This window comes from Mauremys mutica, chromosome 5, assembly GCF_020497125.1.
Source record: "Mauremys mutica isolate MM-2020 ecotype Southern chromosome 5, ASM2049712v1, whole genome shotgun sequence".
NCBI classification, from domain to species: Eukaryota; Metazoa; Chordata; order Testudines; family Geoemydidae; genus Mauremys; species Mauremys mutica.
In genome coordinates this window covers 23,416,702-23,433,281 of record NC_059076.1, presented here as the reverse complement: position 1 = coordinate 23,433,281, position 16,580 = coordinate 23,416,702, and the positions used below count along the sequence as shown (strand labels likewise).

The 16,580-nt window shown below is 41.8% G+C and overlaps 1 protein-coding gene across 10 annotated transcripts in view; it reads right to left on the bottom strand.

The window, feature by feature from the left end:
• ARHGAP24 (Rho GTPase activating protein 24) overlaps nt 1–16,580 on the bottom strand; it is a 536,453-nt gene that overhangs the window by 172,458 nt on the left and 347,415 nt on the right. Inside the window, exon 1 of one of the 10 annotated variants that reach the window (XM_045019062.1) lies at nt 16,389–16,407. The exons of 8 other annotated variants lie outside the window; for them this stretch is intronic. The gene's annotated coding sequence lies outside the window, so the exon portion shown is untranslated. Of the gene's footprint in view, nt 1–6,499; nt 6,609–16,388; nt 16,408–16,580 lie in introns of those variants that run through there. One more of the 10 variants, XM_045019058.1, reaches the window with a different exon arrangement.

The following is a 16,580-nucleotide window of genomic DNA, read 5'->3' as shown; positions in this document are numbered from 1 at the left end:
TGAAGTCTGATGCAATTGATAAGTGCTACGTCCAAACTTCCTCAGAGTTCAGTCACTATTTATTGTAAAGGCCTGTATTTCATTAGCACAATCATTATAGCAGGTACATTCTTATTCACTGTATCACAATACAACTTAGTAGCTCCAACTTTGGGATGCCAGTATGCTAGAGGCTATACAAGCATATAGTGAGGGATAATCTCTGTCCTGAATTTTTTGGCAATGATTCCACTGTCTAGGCCCAAGCAAAACTATTGACCTCTATGTAGTCCTGCCATCCCTTGTGTGTTTTTAGCGTAATCTTTAACACCAACACTCTTATGTTTAAAATATTTCACATAGCTTTACCTAATCCATCCTGTAAAACACAGGGTGCCAATTACAGGACTTAAAGGGAGCATAATTCTAAACCCACTCTGAAAACCCAAACCCAGAACATATTCTGTTGTATATTTTCCCCTCTCTCCTGAATCTAAATATTTCCACTGTGAGTGTGTTTACATTGTAATCTGCATTAGGCTGGCGTTTTGTGAATGGGATTTATCAATGTGGTTGGGCTGTCTGGACCTTGGCTAGACAATTGTCTCCATCAGATTTCCTTGTATTTCATTTTTAACTGGGATATCGGAACTGCACACACTGTAAGCGGTACCTACAATGCCATAATTAAATTAATTTGGGGTTACAAACTCCCATTCTTTTCCTTAAACTGTACAGAGTGCAACACTGGCTTGTTTTCTCTCTCTTGTACAGAGTGTTCATATAATTTCAGAGCAGAGTGAGGAGGGGTGCATGTGAGGATAAAAACAAAAACAAAACAAAACTTTCCCATATGCATCCAGACAAATTTGGGCCAGCTTTTCAAGCATGCTCAGCACTCTGCAGCTCCCATTTCAGCACCTAAATGAAGTGGTCAGATTTTCTAAAGTGCACAGCACCCAGCAGGTCTCATAATCTGGCCAGTTCATTCTGATGAATAAACAGGAACAGAGCGCTTTAAGAAAATCTGCCTTCAGTTGTGAATGCTGAGCACGTTTGAGAACTTGGCCCTATATTTAAGTAAGGCATTTATACTTTCATGATACATATAATCATGGATATGCATGGAACCATTGTCACAAGAATATATAAAGCACCAATTCCAGTCTTTCACCAGTACCAAAAAATAAGTAGACCAATGAACCAGGACAAGGTTTTTAGTGTTTAAGACTGGAGACTTTTAATCAAGTGAAAGAGACTATCAGGAGTTATCTTTTACCCTTTTAAAAGGGTGTAGACATCTGATCTGACCCCTACAGGCACTCAGAGTTTGATTTAATAGCCTGCATCATGCCAAGACTTACTGAAGCAGACAGGCTACTGCCAGATCCAAAATTAAGATGTGTTGATGTTGATCAGAGGGCTATAAGCCTAGAGCTTTCTGCATTTGTCAAAGACCTTTCTTCTGAAGCTATTTAGCAGAATAGCTGTTGTAAGACAGGACAGAGCTGAAAACTGACAATATCTCCAGGGATTCCTACAGCCTACCAAATACTATAGACTGTAGCGATTCATAGAGAGAACTATTCATATAGGTACTATTACAGCACGGCATATCTTATGTACCAGACAGCTGCCTTCAGTACATGCACCTCGTGCCCTAGGTTTGTTGTGTGGGGTCTTGTTTTAAGGTAAACTGTTTAATAATGTAGAAAATGCTCAGATAGTCTCCATGTAATTCTGAGAGTTACCTTTAAGGGAACACAAGGAAATTGAACACCTAGATTTGCATTTGGGAGAGAGCCAATAAAGAAGGCAACTTGTTGGGTAACAAGACAGCAAAGCAAAGATGCCTAGAGAAAGCAATTGCCTTAGCTTGGGGTAAGATGCAGAGGTCAAGGGCCCGGTAGGAAAAATAATGGAAAAGACAATCTCGGGTACATTTTAAAAACACCGTAACTTAAAAACTCCTTTTCCAATATCTGTCAGACTGCCAGAGGAGGTGGGGGGAAGGGAACTGTTACCAGGAATGAAATGCAGGATATTTTAGGAAGATCAGTTTCTTTTTGAGGGGAAGCCAGGAGGGGGTGTGATATTTGAAAATTGAGCTTAAAGGGTTGATACTAACTTCCTGTTTGACTTTGGGCAACCATCACTGCTCTGCTATACCGTAAGGAGACTATGCCTAGGCGCAGCAGCCCACAGGTGTATAATATACCAAGTTCAACGGAGTTTAATATGCCTTAAAAACCAGTAGTGTCTTATTTTTAAGCATCCACTTTAATAGAAACAGACAATTTTTTTTCCAGTTTGCTGTTTGAGTCTTAAACTAACTCACACACCATGTACTGTTTGCCACTAGGTCATATACAGAACAGTCAGAAATTCCCTTGAGCAGTGGTTTTCAATGTTTTTTCATTTGTGGACCCCTAAAAATTTTTGAATGGGGATGTGGACCCCTTTGGAAATCTTAGATATAGTCTGGGGATCCCTGGGGTCCATGGACTGCAGGAGGAAAACCACTGCCCTAGAGCAAAGACTGGTCTCTTTCCCGACTGTGGGATTCTTTCTGCTCATGAGATATAATTCCCTTCTACACTTGGGTCATAGCAGCAGCTCTGAACTTTGTTGGGACTTCTCATAAGACCCCACCCCCTCACACCTCTATTACCTAATTGGAACAGGATTTTTTTTTAAACATTGAACTTCAGTTGTTTTTCACAGTCCATGATTACAGTATGTTCTGCTTTTCTGGGAGCAATGTGACAACTTCAAAGCAGCCCTGGACTATAACATTTAAAATACCACTGTCACTATGTTACTAAAGTTACTCATTTTGGTTAAAAGGCAACATAGAAAATATTACAACATTTTGGAGTGTTGATGGTTACCTGGAAAGTATTTTTTTATACAACTTAAATGAGGGGGAAGTCAGCAGCACAAGGAAACTAAGTTTTAAAACCACATTCATACAAAACCTTTCACTTCCACAGATCAGTTACTTTTTATTTCAAAGGTGGTGGGTTTTTTTTATTTAAACTGAACAGTCCACTTACTTACAAGGTTTCGGGTTTGGCAGGGTTTTTTGTGCTGGTGGTGGGGAGGGGCTTATAAAGAGAGATTTGTCTGTAAGAGAAAGACAGAGACAGATGATGGGATAAGTGGGTCCTCCGGAAGGCATCACCAGCTGTCCACCTCATTGGGGGAATATTTAGAAAAAGAGAAGTCTGCAACGCAACCATCAAATAGCTCATTGTGTTTCTAACATTTTATTCTCTTAAGATTTCTGTTTTAAGGCCTGATCCAACATCAGTAGAATCAGTGCACTGCCACTGATTTTGATCAGCGGATCAGACACATTTAGAGGGAAGGATTGTCAGACATCTGGACCCCAATTTTACAATACTCTCTGAAGCCAACTGGAGTTTTTCGGCCAGATCCTCAGCTGATATAAGTCAGCCTAGGTCCAATTTAGATCAGTTGAGGATGTGACCCAGAATATGCATATTTGAGAACAGATTGGGGACCCTTGTGTTTATAGATAGAGCCCTGCACAGATTCAAAAATTGTATCTGCATCCGATACACAATCTGCAAAAATGATCCACAAATATCTGCAGATTTTCAGGGCTTTAGATATAAAAATTGGATCTGCATCCGATACGCAATCTGCAAAAATGGTCTGTGGCTATCCGCATCCCCATGTGTGGATATTTGTGGATACAAAGGGATAGCCGTGGATTTGCAGGGTTCTATTTATAGACTGTGACTGAACAGTTTCCAAATCATTTCATCTGATCAATAAGACTAACAAAGAGATGGAACTTTGTCTGTGTGAATTCTCTCTGTAGCTGTATAATTTGGAAAGATAATTTTATTTTCTTTCTGAAGTCTACACAGGTACCAACCCCAAATAATCTCCTGTTATCGTCTCTTCATTTCACTACTGCAAACACAGACAGAAATCAGTAACAAAATCAAGCTGAGCCTCCTGGACTGATTATAGTAACTACTTAGAACAGACAAGTCTAGTGAGAAAAAAAAAGAGTCAAAACTACCCACAATGAAAACACACAATGAATTTCTTAGTACTTTTTAGTATTTTTTGTACTAAGTTTTCCTTTAATACCATCAACACTTGCAGGAGACAAAAGCACACATGATTTATTAGCTCCCTGTGAAGGAAGTTTAAAAATATTTGCCATTACAGATATAGAACTTTTTAATAGTTTTGAATAACTCAGATAAGCCATTTATCTGCAACCTCTTGCTTAAAAAGATCAAACAACATCATCTCATAAAAACGAATGAACCTTCAAATTCTCATTGGCAGGCTTATTCCCCACCCACATTGAATCTGTTTATATCAGCCATTTGTTCCAGTCTTCCTTTCCTGCAAACAGCAGCAAGACTTTATTCTGGCTAGTGCCTTTAGAGTATCAACCATACTATAAAGAATGTCTGACCATGTCTGCAGGGCCGGCTCTAGGTTTTTTGCCGCCCCAAGCAAAAATTGTTTTGGCTGCACCCCATCCCAGCCTTGGGCTCTCTCTTCCCCCCCCACCCGCACCCCCTTCCACCCCAGCCCTGGGCTCTCTCTCCCCCCACACCACACACCCTGTAGCCCCAGCGCTGGGCTCTCCACCTGACCCATATCCGCTGCTGCCCCAGCACTGGGCTCTCTCTGCCCCCACCCCCACGCCCTCTGCCGCCCCAGCCCTGGGCTCCCCCCACCAGTGCTGACTCCACCTGCTCCCCTCTCGCCTCCAGCTGGTCCAGCGCTGGCAGGGTTGGGGTAAGCAGTTGGGCTCCCGGGCCGCGCCTCAGCTCAGGGTCCCTCCAGCCAAGGTTCCCGCCTCCAGGACCGGCCGGGACCCGGGAGGGCAGAGCCAGGGGACCACCCTGGCAGGGGCTGAGGATCCAGAGCAGGGTAGCCCCAGAGGGAGCGGAGCCTTGGAGAGCGGGATGCACAGCAATGCCCTGCCCTCTATGGCCCTGCTGCTGCTTCTGGCCATCCTGCTGCAGTCCCTGGGTGGCTCGGGCTGCTTTGCGCAGCCCCAGCTGCAGCGCTGGGGGGTGGCCACCCTGCAGCACCTGCCGGCAGCTCCATGGGCCTGGCGGGGCGGCTCCCAGCCCGAGTGTCCCCCGCTCGGAGCCTGCCCGGTCCAACCACAAGATGCGGTGCTGCTCCTCCATGGCACGAACTGCAGTGGCCCCAGGGCGCCCCACACACAGACACGCTGCTGCTGCCAGGGCCGGCTCTAGGCTTTTGCCACTGGAAGCAAAAAAAGAAAAAGGCCAGAATGCTGCCCTTGAAAATGTGCCGCCCCAAGCATATGCTTGGTTTACTGGTGCCTAGAGCTGGCCCTGGATGTCTGTGAGCTGGGTAATGGGACACTGGTCAGGATCTAGACTGCAGAATAATCGAGTGACTGGGACACAGAACACCTTCAAAATACTTTTCAGCATATTCCATTGTTTCAGCAGAATTTACATTTTGATAATCAAAATTCAGTGTACCAAATGCCTCCTTAGGGTAACGCTGCTGGTTTCCTAGGAAGAACTTAATTGCTCATCTTTAATTTCTCCATGCAAAGTAATAAAAAACAATAACAAAATTAGCAACAGATCACTGCTGCCAAAACCAGAGCCGGGAACTTTTGGACAGATTAAAAAGGAGTTTCTCTACTTCAAAGTCAAGGCATATGTAAATTCCTCCAAGATACTGTGCATGTAACTAAGAGACCTTAATGCTATGAAACAAACCGTATTTCTGGATGGGTTTATGATAAGTTACAGGAAAAAATTCAAATTCTGCCCTCAGTCCTACTGAAATAAATTCAGTGACAACTCTAAATTCTGAGGGTAAAATCTGGCTCAGAATCTATAAGTGTTCTAAAACAGCAAGCTACATTTTGATGAAAAGTATTTGAATCTAAATCAGACAGGTTATATAAAAATTGGATGAGTTATACCATTTTTATATGTGTGTGTGTGTGTGTGTGTGTGTGTGTGTGTGTGTATACATATTAAAATTCATACACCTATTTTACAGAGCATAGGAAAGAGAACAAAGTGTAACTTCTGATAAAATACCATGGTTACTGCTCATGTGGAATTCTGAATCAATTATGTAGACCTGGCCAACAGGTATGCAGATAAAAATAAAACAATCACATTTATAAAAGGATCATCAGATATACTATCTTTCTCTCAACAGTCAGTGCCTGCCTGCCCATATAAATATACAAATTGTAGTTGTAAAAAAAACACCAGCTATAATCCAATCGCTCTTCCAAACTATCTGAACAACACACCGCTCAGACAAGCAAGAAAAACTGAGCCAATGATACTATACCTGAAACTATCTTCTGGAAGGAAAAAAAGCATCAGTGAAAAACTAAGTGTGTATACACTGGATTGTCAGAACTATTAATATACCAGTCCACAAAGCATGAACTTTCAGACACAGATTAAAAAGAAATAAATAGATGTGTCTTAACATAAGGATATCTACTCACCTTTGCGCCTGCATGTTAAGTCATTTCACTCTGTCATTTACCTACATGAGCATCAAGTACATTGGCTAAAGCTTATTAGATCACATGATGAAAAGCTTAACAGAATAGCTGACATAATGCATTCCCAGAAACAATAAGGCCCACTGGAACGGACTAGCAGGAATGAGAGTCTGTTGTAGAGAAGCACATTAGTAGGGTGATGCCAGAGAGGGCTGGGCATAATGAAAAATTACAGAACCAACATATGTATGTAGCTCTCACTAGCGTTCATTAACAGTACTAGTCAGTGAGAGCACTGCAGCATTGCCATGCCAGGAAGCTGCAGAGGGAGTGTTGTGGTGTACTTTCCTAGAAAGTACATCACCAACAGTTAAAGAGACACATTAATGTTATCACTCATTTTTGTATCACTCCCAACATTTCAAAGTCATAAGGGCTTGGGAAACCAAGAGATTTGTTCAAGACAGCAACAACTTTTCTGCTGTACTTGGAATTGTATAAAACAACTGTGCAGTAAACAACAGGCTTCTAGGTTCTTATTCTAGGCATTGAAATGCTAGGGTAAAAATGCTCTTTTCAAATAGGCATGGGAGTTCTCTGTTTCACACAGTATTCTGCAGAAGTCCCACATGTGGAATTCTATTTCCACTGTCATGAATTTCTGTGCAGCTCCCTGGTGTTCACACTTGGTCAATGAGATCAGGCAATTTAGTAAAAGGAAAGGTGTAATTATGGTTGGGACGGGGGACAACTGGGAGAAAAAAGGGATGCATTTCTGCAGTAGGCTGATTAAAAAAAAAAAGACACAATGCCATCTATTTTAAGTTGCTCAGAGTTTTGAGAATGTTAACGTAAGCCTCAAGGGAGATGGATTAGTGAAAAGGGAGCAAGTTAAGTGGTCAAAGGTGCCTGATAAATCCAGTTATCATATGATACTGCTATTTATCTCTGGGACAGCACCTCCACATATTGTAGTGTATTGCTTATACATATATATATATGCCCCTTCTAATATGTTAAACCCATTTTCTTTGTTTCACACTGCAAATCAGTATTCCTATGAACATTGCAAAAGAAACTGGGAAGTAATGCAATGACAGACTTTTGGGTACCTTGGAGGATGAAAATTTGCCTGACATTAAGGCAGGAAGAGCAGAAATGAGGAGATAACAGCTGGTCAGAAATAAGTGTTGCAATTTCTTCCCCTAGTGGTACAGTGAGAAAGCTGGAATAGACGAGTGTACGTACAAGGAGAGCCAAAGGCCTGGTTACCATACATTAGGATGCTGCTGTATAATACAAAATCGACAATGAATTGGAAGCTGCAACAGCAGCGGCAAAGTAACCAGTGCTTTGGGCTAAGAGTTTGGCATCACATCAGGGAGAAAGCTTTATTTGTTTACAAGCTGTTTGTATTGTCTGGTCTTTGCTTCAGTAGGGGATTAAGAAACAGATTTTTGGAAGTTGGTCTCTTTCTATATATAGATTAGTCTCAGAATGCTCACCAAGACAACACAACAGCACATGCCTGAGCATGGTAAACTTAAGGAAACACAGGCTTGTCAGTTCAGAAGATGGTGTTCTTTATTTTGCTGAAGAACAAAGCATTTAAGTGGGTCAGAGACTTTTGATAGTGGGAGAAGTCCATCTCTTGTTAAAATTTCTTTAAGAAAGCCTGGAAATATGTTCTGTCATGATTGGCCATCATAATATTTAAATAAATGGAATACCCACTAAAAGAACTGGCATACAACCTATAAAACAATCTCCCCATCACTTAACATAATGACATAGAGATTAACACAAACTGTGAAAGAGAACCAGAATTTTCCTGACCATTAGAGCCGTGCAAAACTCAGATGTTTTGCTTTTCAGCCACTTGTGTTGGGAGAAGGGAGAGAGAAATTTGAAGAACTAAACTGCATTATTTAATGTTTACCCTGCCTTTATGGCATCCAAAAATACAATGGACCAGATTCAGCTCTGATCTCCAGTTACTTCAAAGGAGTCTCTTCCTAATTACACCAGGGTTGAATTTGGCCTGCTACCCTTTAGTTAACAAAGTGTTCAAAATACCTTTATTAGATGCTTTAAATGTAGATCCTAATTATAGGATATTAATAATAAAATGAACAATTATGTTAATGAGTACATAGAAATTATAAATTAGGTATAACTTCACTTAGGCCAATGGCACTGCACTCGTGACATGGCTGAATTTGCCCTGTAGAACAAAAAACTCAAAGCACCTTTAAAAAGTATTATCCCTTTTTTAAGGGGCAAATACTCTGAGGTGCACTGCACTTATATGACTTGCCCAGCATTATGGTATAAGTCAGTGAAGGAGACAGGAACTCTACTCAAGTCTCCTAAGTAATGATCAAAGTTTTACCACTGTGTGACAAATAATATCTTCTTACACAGTAGTTAAATCTCTGTGAGCATAGTGTTATCAGTCAAATGGCATTTAAATATTGAAAAACTTATCAAATCTCAGTCCAGTCCAGTCCTTATTTGAGAAAGGTAATTTGAGAACTAAGCATTTATATCATTTCCAGTAAAGGAGTTTTCAATCTATTTATTTTTAAATAATGTGCTGATATTGAATTGGAGCTGTTCAAGATATAGGCAGAAGAAGTAGTTAAAACAGCTAATGTTAAAAAAGCTGCAGCCATAATGGTACTTAAGGTCAAACAAATAATCATACTTAGTGAACATAAACCTAAGCTATCCAGTCTCCGGTGTTGAAACTTACTGCCAAATGTCTTTGAATTGTGGTTTTATCACTGAAGTTCCAAAAGACAAAAAGCACTTTCAAGTGGAAAACAACTTTTACATTTTTCTTCCCCCGTCATCCCGATGTGTGGACACAGCTGTGTTTGACACACAATAAATCAATACGCATGCGCGCGCGCGCACACACACACACACCTCTTTTGCAAAGGAATTCACTTCTCTGGAGACATATGTGGTTTTAAAAGTTGTTTTGCCTGCACTGTAAGGAAAAGAGCCCTTAGGGAATGCTCTTAATGGCTTTCAGTGCATTGAAGTCTAACTTTCTTTTAACGGGGCTTTTAACAGAAGCTCCCAAATATGCATTCAGTTTTAACACAGCAATTATTGTAGTTTAAATAAAGATTGGTTGGGTATCTCAAACATTTACTGAAGGGTAATGTGGAGCCACAATAAATAGATTTATAGTCTCTTGGGGTACAATTCTCTTGGATTTGCATGGACTGCCTCTAGATTCACCTAGGGAGAAACAAAATACTGGAGTGAAGATATCCTGTGCACGTTCAGAACACCAACCACAGCATCAACATTCAGGGCTAGTATCACAATATCCAGGCCACCTGTTTCCTTCTCTTCTCTGCTGTCCTTCCCCCTCTCCCTCTATGACAGTAGCTCTGAGTGTTAGGGTAATGTGTGTAGGATGATTAGTCATTCCCTTATAACTAACCAGATAACTGATTTTGTTCTGTAGCAGTAACTCCACTGTAATCATGATTTTCAATAATTATTGTTCTAATGATGCAACTGTCTTAGTGCATTGGTATTGAAAGCATTTGAATACATAATTGTAATCAAAACATTGAATTTTAATTATAAAATCTTGCATCTGTCAGAAAGAAACCAAAGACAAATGCTTATATTGTATTAATCATACAAAATACAACAGGTTCCATGAGATCACTTCTGTACCTCAAGAGCAGTTGAACAGTTAGGCTCTGCTTTTGTATTATTTATGCAACACTTCATTTAGTCACACCCCTTCTAAACACATACCACTATCTGGAAATAATACCTATTATTTCAAGGAAATGAAGCCTGCAACTACAGTTATCTGAAATGTTGCACATCATAACTCTTTAAACTATCTGATCCACTCTATTTTCAATAGCAAGAAAATAGCACAGCAAAGGAAGAAGGTGGGAGAGTTAGGAGATCCAAGCATTATCTAACACTTGTAGCTAACAGGCACCTGCCTGCTTCCTGCAGCTTATCTGCAATATATGTCCAATGAGGAAATAGGTGTCCAGATTGACAAAACATCTTGGAGTAGCTAAAGTGGTGATGGTATGAAACACACAACACTTCTCAAAACCACAACTTCTCTGCATGATCCAAAACAGAACAGATGGAACCTAAATGTGTATGTCTATTTATTTTGGTCCCACGGTAACCTTGCAGTAAAGAGCAGTCTGCTTTTCTTGCCAGGTTACTTGTTTTCATTTGTCAGTTCTTATTTTGTGATTTTTCTTGTACTAGTTCTATACCGGTGTGGTTGCTTTTATCTTGAATGGAAGTTATACTCCTGATTTACACTGATGTTCTCCTGTGTCCATCAAGATTCAGAGCCAAATCATTCTCTCGTCAATCTGTACAAACCTCATTATTACTCTTATGCTTATACGAGCTTAGTGTTGTTGTCCTTGAAAGGCATATGATTGGTCACAATTTTGGGATACTTAGCTTGAGTAACTTAGGGTGAGTTAAACCCATTCACTCAACACAATTTGTTCTTTAGCAGCAGGTGACAGGTATTCAATGTCTTGGATTCACCTGTCTCACTCCAGCAAAGACTATGCTGCTGGATGAAAAGATAGACAGAGACTGTTGATGTTTTAACACAATGTCCCGGCCTCTACTATCTCTTCTAAAAGAGAGCAGACTTGTGGGCTCAGTGCCAGCTTCTCCCCGCCAAGGTCGAGGACAATAACAAGCTCTGTGCTCTTGCAGCCACGTCATGCCAAATGGTAGCAGATGGTATCTTCCCCACAGACCCTGTAGTCATTGTGCTGCAGTTGGCAGACTGAAAAGATCACCCTCCCTCCCTGGGTAGTTTCCTTTCCCTCTGACACACAGCACACTGGCTCAGGGTCTCTCACATTTTCCATAATTATCCCTGAAAGAAGCCTTTAAAGAGCAGATTCTGACTCTGGCCTTTAAGCGGCACACAATCGGTGCATGGGCTAAAGTGCAGGCTGCTCCCATAAATGTGAAGTCTACGAAGCAGAACATGAAAAGAGAACATCAGCTACTGGTCTTCACTACCCACCAGATCAGCGGGTAGTGATCAATCTATCGGGGATCGATTTATTGCGTCTAGTGTAGACGCGATAAATCGATCCCCGATTGCTGTGCCGTCGACTCCAGAACTCCACCACGGCCGAGAGGTGGAAGCGAAGTCAATGGGGGAGCAGCAGCAGTCGACCCCGTGCCGTGAGGATGCGAGGTAAGTCGATCTAAGATACATCGACTTCAGCTACACTATTCTCGTAGCAGAAGTTGCGTATCCCCACTCCCAATGTAGACCAGGGCGGTGTCTGGCTTGCTTCAACATACTCAGAGTTTCTTTCTTCCTCCCATGGAAAACATCATTCAGCTTTATGTACTATCAGGCCCTGGAAAAGCTCCTTGGAGGATTTTATTTTAAATCATCCCTGAAATTGCTCTTCAAAAACTTTACAGTTTTATTTTAAAGCTGTGTGCCTGATTATTATTATTTTTTGCAAGAAGATAAAACTTTTTTTTAAAACAGGAAAAATTATGAATAACATGTATGTAAGGATGTGATGGATCTAAAATACTTCCCCAGCAGAGGGGAAAAGCCCTTCAGGTTTTGTGACTACTTAAAGTGTACCAACTTATGCACTGGACATTCATTTTAATTAACAAAGATTGAAATCTCTGGGCTTAATATCACAAGCCCTTATGCAACATGGAGACAAGATACAAAAATATCCTCACCTGCACACAAATGCCTAGCAGGTGCACAGCCTGTAACTGCCCCATGCAGCACCAAGAATCACTTCTTGCATGGATGGACAGCACTTAAAAGGCTGGTATTGAGAGATTAAATGTTGCGTCTACATGAACACACTCAGGAAAGTCAGTTTAATTAACTTTCAAGTGGATTAGTTAAACCACATTAAAACCTTGCATGGATACTTTATCCAGAAATAAAGTGTCCTTAATATAGTTTAGCTTAATTCACTGAAGTAAGGACTCTAATTCTGGATAAGAGTGTTCACACAGGGGGTTAATCCACTTTAAATTCAGACCATTTGTTAATTCAGAATAACTTTCCTGAATGTCCCTGTGTAGACAAACCCAAAGAGAGATTGGTGCCTGGTGCTTAGGCCCTCACCAAGACTATGGAAACGAGGTGCTCAGCACCTGCTGACTTGGCAAACTGGTATTCCTGCTAGAAGGAACCCAGGTACTAGCAGATTACTGCACCCCCAAGGAGGGGAAAAGTAGCTCTGCAGGGTACTAGAGGGCACAGCTGATCTGGCTTTCACCATGCTGAACAACAAATAGTTAAGGCTAAGATTTTATCACTGAGGTCATGGAAGTCACAGAATCCATAACTTCCAGAGACCTCTGTGAAATGTTTTGCTTCAGCACCGAGACAGCAGGGCTGCAGTTCCGAGCTGCCACAGGCAGCAGAGCCCTCCCCCACAGGCTCCCAGTCGCTGTGGGTGACCCCCCCAAGAGCTCCCAGCCTCCACGGGCGGGCAGGGGAGACTGCAGCACTCTCAGCAAGATTGAAAGGGGGGAAAAGGCTGACAATACTTAAAATAATGACTGACATTCCTGTCCTAATGGGGCTGTTAGGGAGAGACCAGAGGACGGAAGACTGACTGCAGCGCCGCTGGATGGAGGCCAGATAACTTTGGTACTTCCTACAGTGTGATGCCCTAAGCAGCCAGCTATCAGGCCTATGCACAAGGTCACCACTCTTAAGGTACTATAGTGCCAATACAGTGACAAAATAGACTACAAACTAAACACAGTCGTTAAAAGTCATGAGGGGAATTTGAAGCCAACATCTATTCCCACACCACTCATATACTAATGACAACCCCAAGGTAACAAACTTTATCAAAGGTAAACTCTTTGGTTCACAAACACTGGGTAAATAATCCATTGGTCCAAACTAGCCTAGCGGGTGCTGCCATCTTGAATATCCTTATTCCTGAATCCCGAGCATGACATATGCTAATTGGCACACTAATAGCATGTGTATTACCATTCCCTGAAGCACAGCACAAACTTCCTGGAGTGCTAAAAGGAAGAGCAGAGGATGTAACTCATGAGTTCTGGGATCTAGTCCCAGTTCTCCTACTGACCTACCGTCTGATCTCATGCAACTCATTTAGCCTCACTTTCCTCCTGTATAAAATGGGATACCACTATTTACTCAATACGGCAGGTATTAGGCTTTTAATGAACTGTCAGTTATTAAACACTCAGGTTCTTGACTGAATGTTATATAATATTAAAAATCAAAGAATATTATTTTGAAGGACAGACAGACCTCAAAATAAGGAGTCCCAGTAGGTAACCAGGGTATTTAGATAGTTTGAGACATCTGTAGAAACTACAGCATGCACACTGTCAAGGTTCCTCCCCCACTCTGAACTTTAGGGTACAGATGTGGGGACCTGCATGGACACTTCTAAGCTTAATTACTAGCTTAGATCTGGTAACACTGCCACCATCCAGAAATTTCAGTGTCTGGATCACTTTCTGTCCCCCCAAAACCTTCCCCTCCCTGGGCAGCCTTGAGAGGCTTTTTCACCAAGTTCCTGGTGAACACCGATCCAACCCCTTGGATCTTAACACAAGAAGAATTTAACCATCCCCCCTCCCTTCCCCCACCAATTCCTGGTGAGTCCAGATCCAATCCCCTTGGATCTTAACACAAGGAAAAAATTAATCAGGTTCTTAAAAAGAAAGCTTTTAATTAAAGAAAGAAAGGTAAAAAATATCTCTGTAAAGTTAGGATGGAAAATACTTTACAGGGTAATCAAATTCATATAGCCCAGAGGAACCCCCTCTACCCTTAGGTTCAAAGTACAGCAAACAGAGGTAAAATCCTCTCAGCAAAAAGGAACATTTACAAGTTGAGAAAACAAAAATAAGACTAACATGCCTTGCTTGGCTATTACTTACAAGTTTGAAACATGAGAGACTGATGCAGAAAGATTTGGAGAGCCTGGATTGATGTCTGGTCCCTCTTAGTCCCAAGAGCGAACCACCCCCAAACAAAGAGCACAAACAAAAGACTTCCCTCCACCAAGATTTGAAAGTATCTTGCCCCCTTATTGGTCCTCTGGTCAGGTGTCAGCCATGTTTACTGAGCTTCTTAACCCTTTACAGGTAAAAGAGACATTAACCCTTAACTATCTGTTTATGACACACACACTTTAACCTACAGCACTATTTTGTTTGCTTAATATAATAAAATTTGATGAAACCCTGGTTAATTCATTTAGCAGCTGGAATCTGAAAGACTTAGACATGCAAATATAGAACTAGCAGACAAATTTTAATATGCATAAAAACTGCACACACTGATTTGAATTAACCAGCCCCAAGTTCTGCAAAAAGATATAGTTAGTGTAGTAATAAATCACCATTATTATTAGTAACTGGGGCTTTTAAGAAAATATATTTACCAAAATCCCCAAATGACCTCCACCTCTGGTTCTCCCACTGCCTCCTATTTCATCTGAATAATTTTTTGGAATATAAACTCTGTAGTGAAGGGATTGTCTATATTGTGCATTATATGGTGCCAAGCATATTGCTGGCATGCAACAATACATAGTCATAATCATAAACAGACTATCCAGCAGAAAAGTGCCTCTGTTTATAACTTCATGGGTGTTCATGACCCTCACCACAAGAGGGCCATGGCTTAAGCTGAAAACAAAGATAGAATGCTAGTAACAAACAAATTACTGCACGACATACTTAACAGAGCATAATATACAGGTCACAGGAGCCCTGCCATGATGTATGTTTTTTTGAGGTGCCTAAGAGGAGATGCTCTTTCTTTACAAGTGATTCAGCTCTTGAGTACACTCACTGAACCAGCTCCCCTCTGGCTCCAGCACACACATGCTGTACATATCACAGACTGGGCTTCCTCTTCCTCAAAACTTAAAGCTGGCAATGACAAAAGAGAACCTGTCACACTCATTAAGTCCAAGTTATGATGGAAAGGTTGCCACAGCAGCAAGGTCAGTACTTCATTCCAAACCTCATCCGCAGATCCTAGAGACTACAGCAGTATGGGCATTAGCAACACTCAGAATTAGATAGATTATAGCTATCGATTGTCCCTTCTTACCAACAGTTAGGCCAGGTCTATACTACAAACTTTTGCCAGCATAGCTATGTCACTCAGAGGGTGAGGTATGATCCTTGAGCAACACAGCTGTTCTGGCAAAAGCCCTAGTATAGACAGTTACACCAACAAAACACAAACAAAAAACACAGCTGTTGTTATTATTGTATTACATAGACCAGGACTCCATTGTTCTAGGCACTGTTCTAACACAGAACAAAATGATGTATTTTGCTCCGGAGAGGGTGGGGGACTGGAATAAGCTATACTAGCATGTAGAAGAGTAGACTTACAGCTGATGCACTCCCTCGTGGCTGAGCATGGCATAGCAGCTCTTTCCCATCTAGCACTCCCCAGCAATGTTTGCTCCAGTTCCATGGCCGTCGGCCTCTTTTTTGTGACTTGGGTTTCCAGACAGGTCATGTTTAGTTCCACCTCTGCTAGGGCAACAGAAAGTCCAACAAAAAACTCCCAACGGTACAAACCCTCCATCCAAGCTGCTACCCTCAATTCTGGGTCCAGTGGTCTGTCTACCCATTTTTCAGGGCTTCCAGGGGCCCATAACTCCTTTTCAGGGGCTTCACTTAACCTTACCATTGACTGGTAGGGGAACCCAGGCCTGCCCTCTATGCTAGGTTCCAGTCCAGGGCCCCCCATGACAGGCAGCCAAGTTCACTCCACCAGACTCCTTGTTTCCACTTCCCTGGACTTCTTCCTACCAAGCCTTTCTCTGGGCTTTCTCCTTACCCTGCCAGAGCCCTCCTGTGCCTCCTTACAGGTCTCTTCACTCCTACTATCAGGAAACTAACTGCAGAGTACTTCCTCTCTCCCTGCAGCCCCCTACCACTCCAAACTTTCTTTGTTTAGAGCACCAGGCAGCCAGTCCCCAGCTGGGTTTCATCATTAATTAGGCCTGGCCTCCCCTCCAGTGCAACCAGG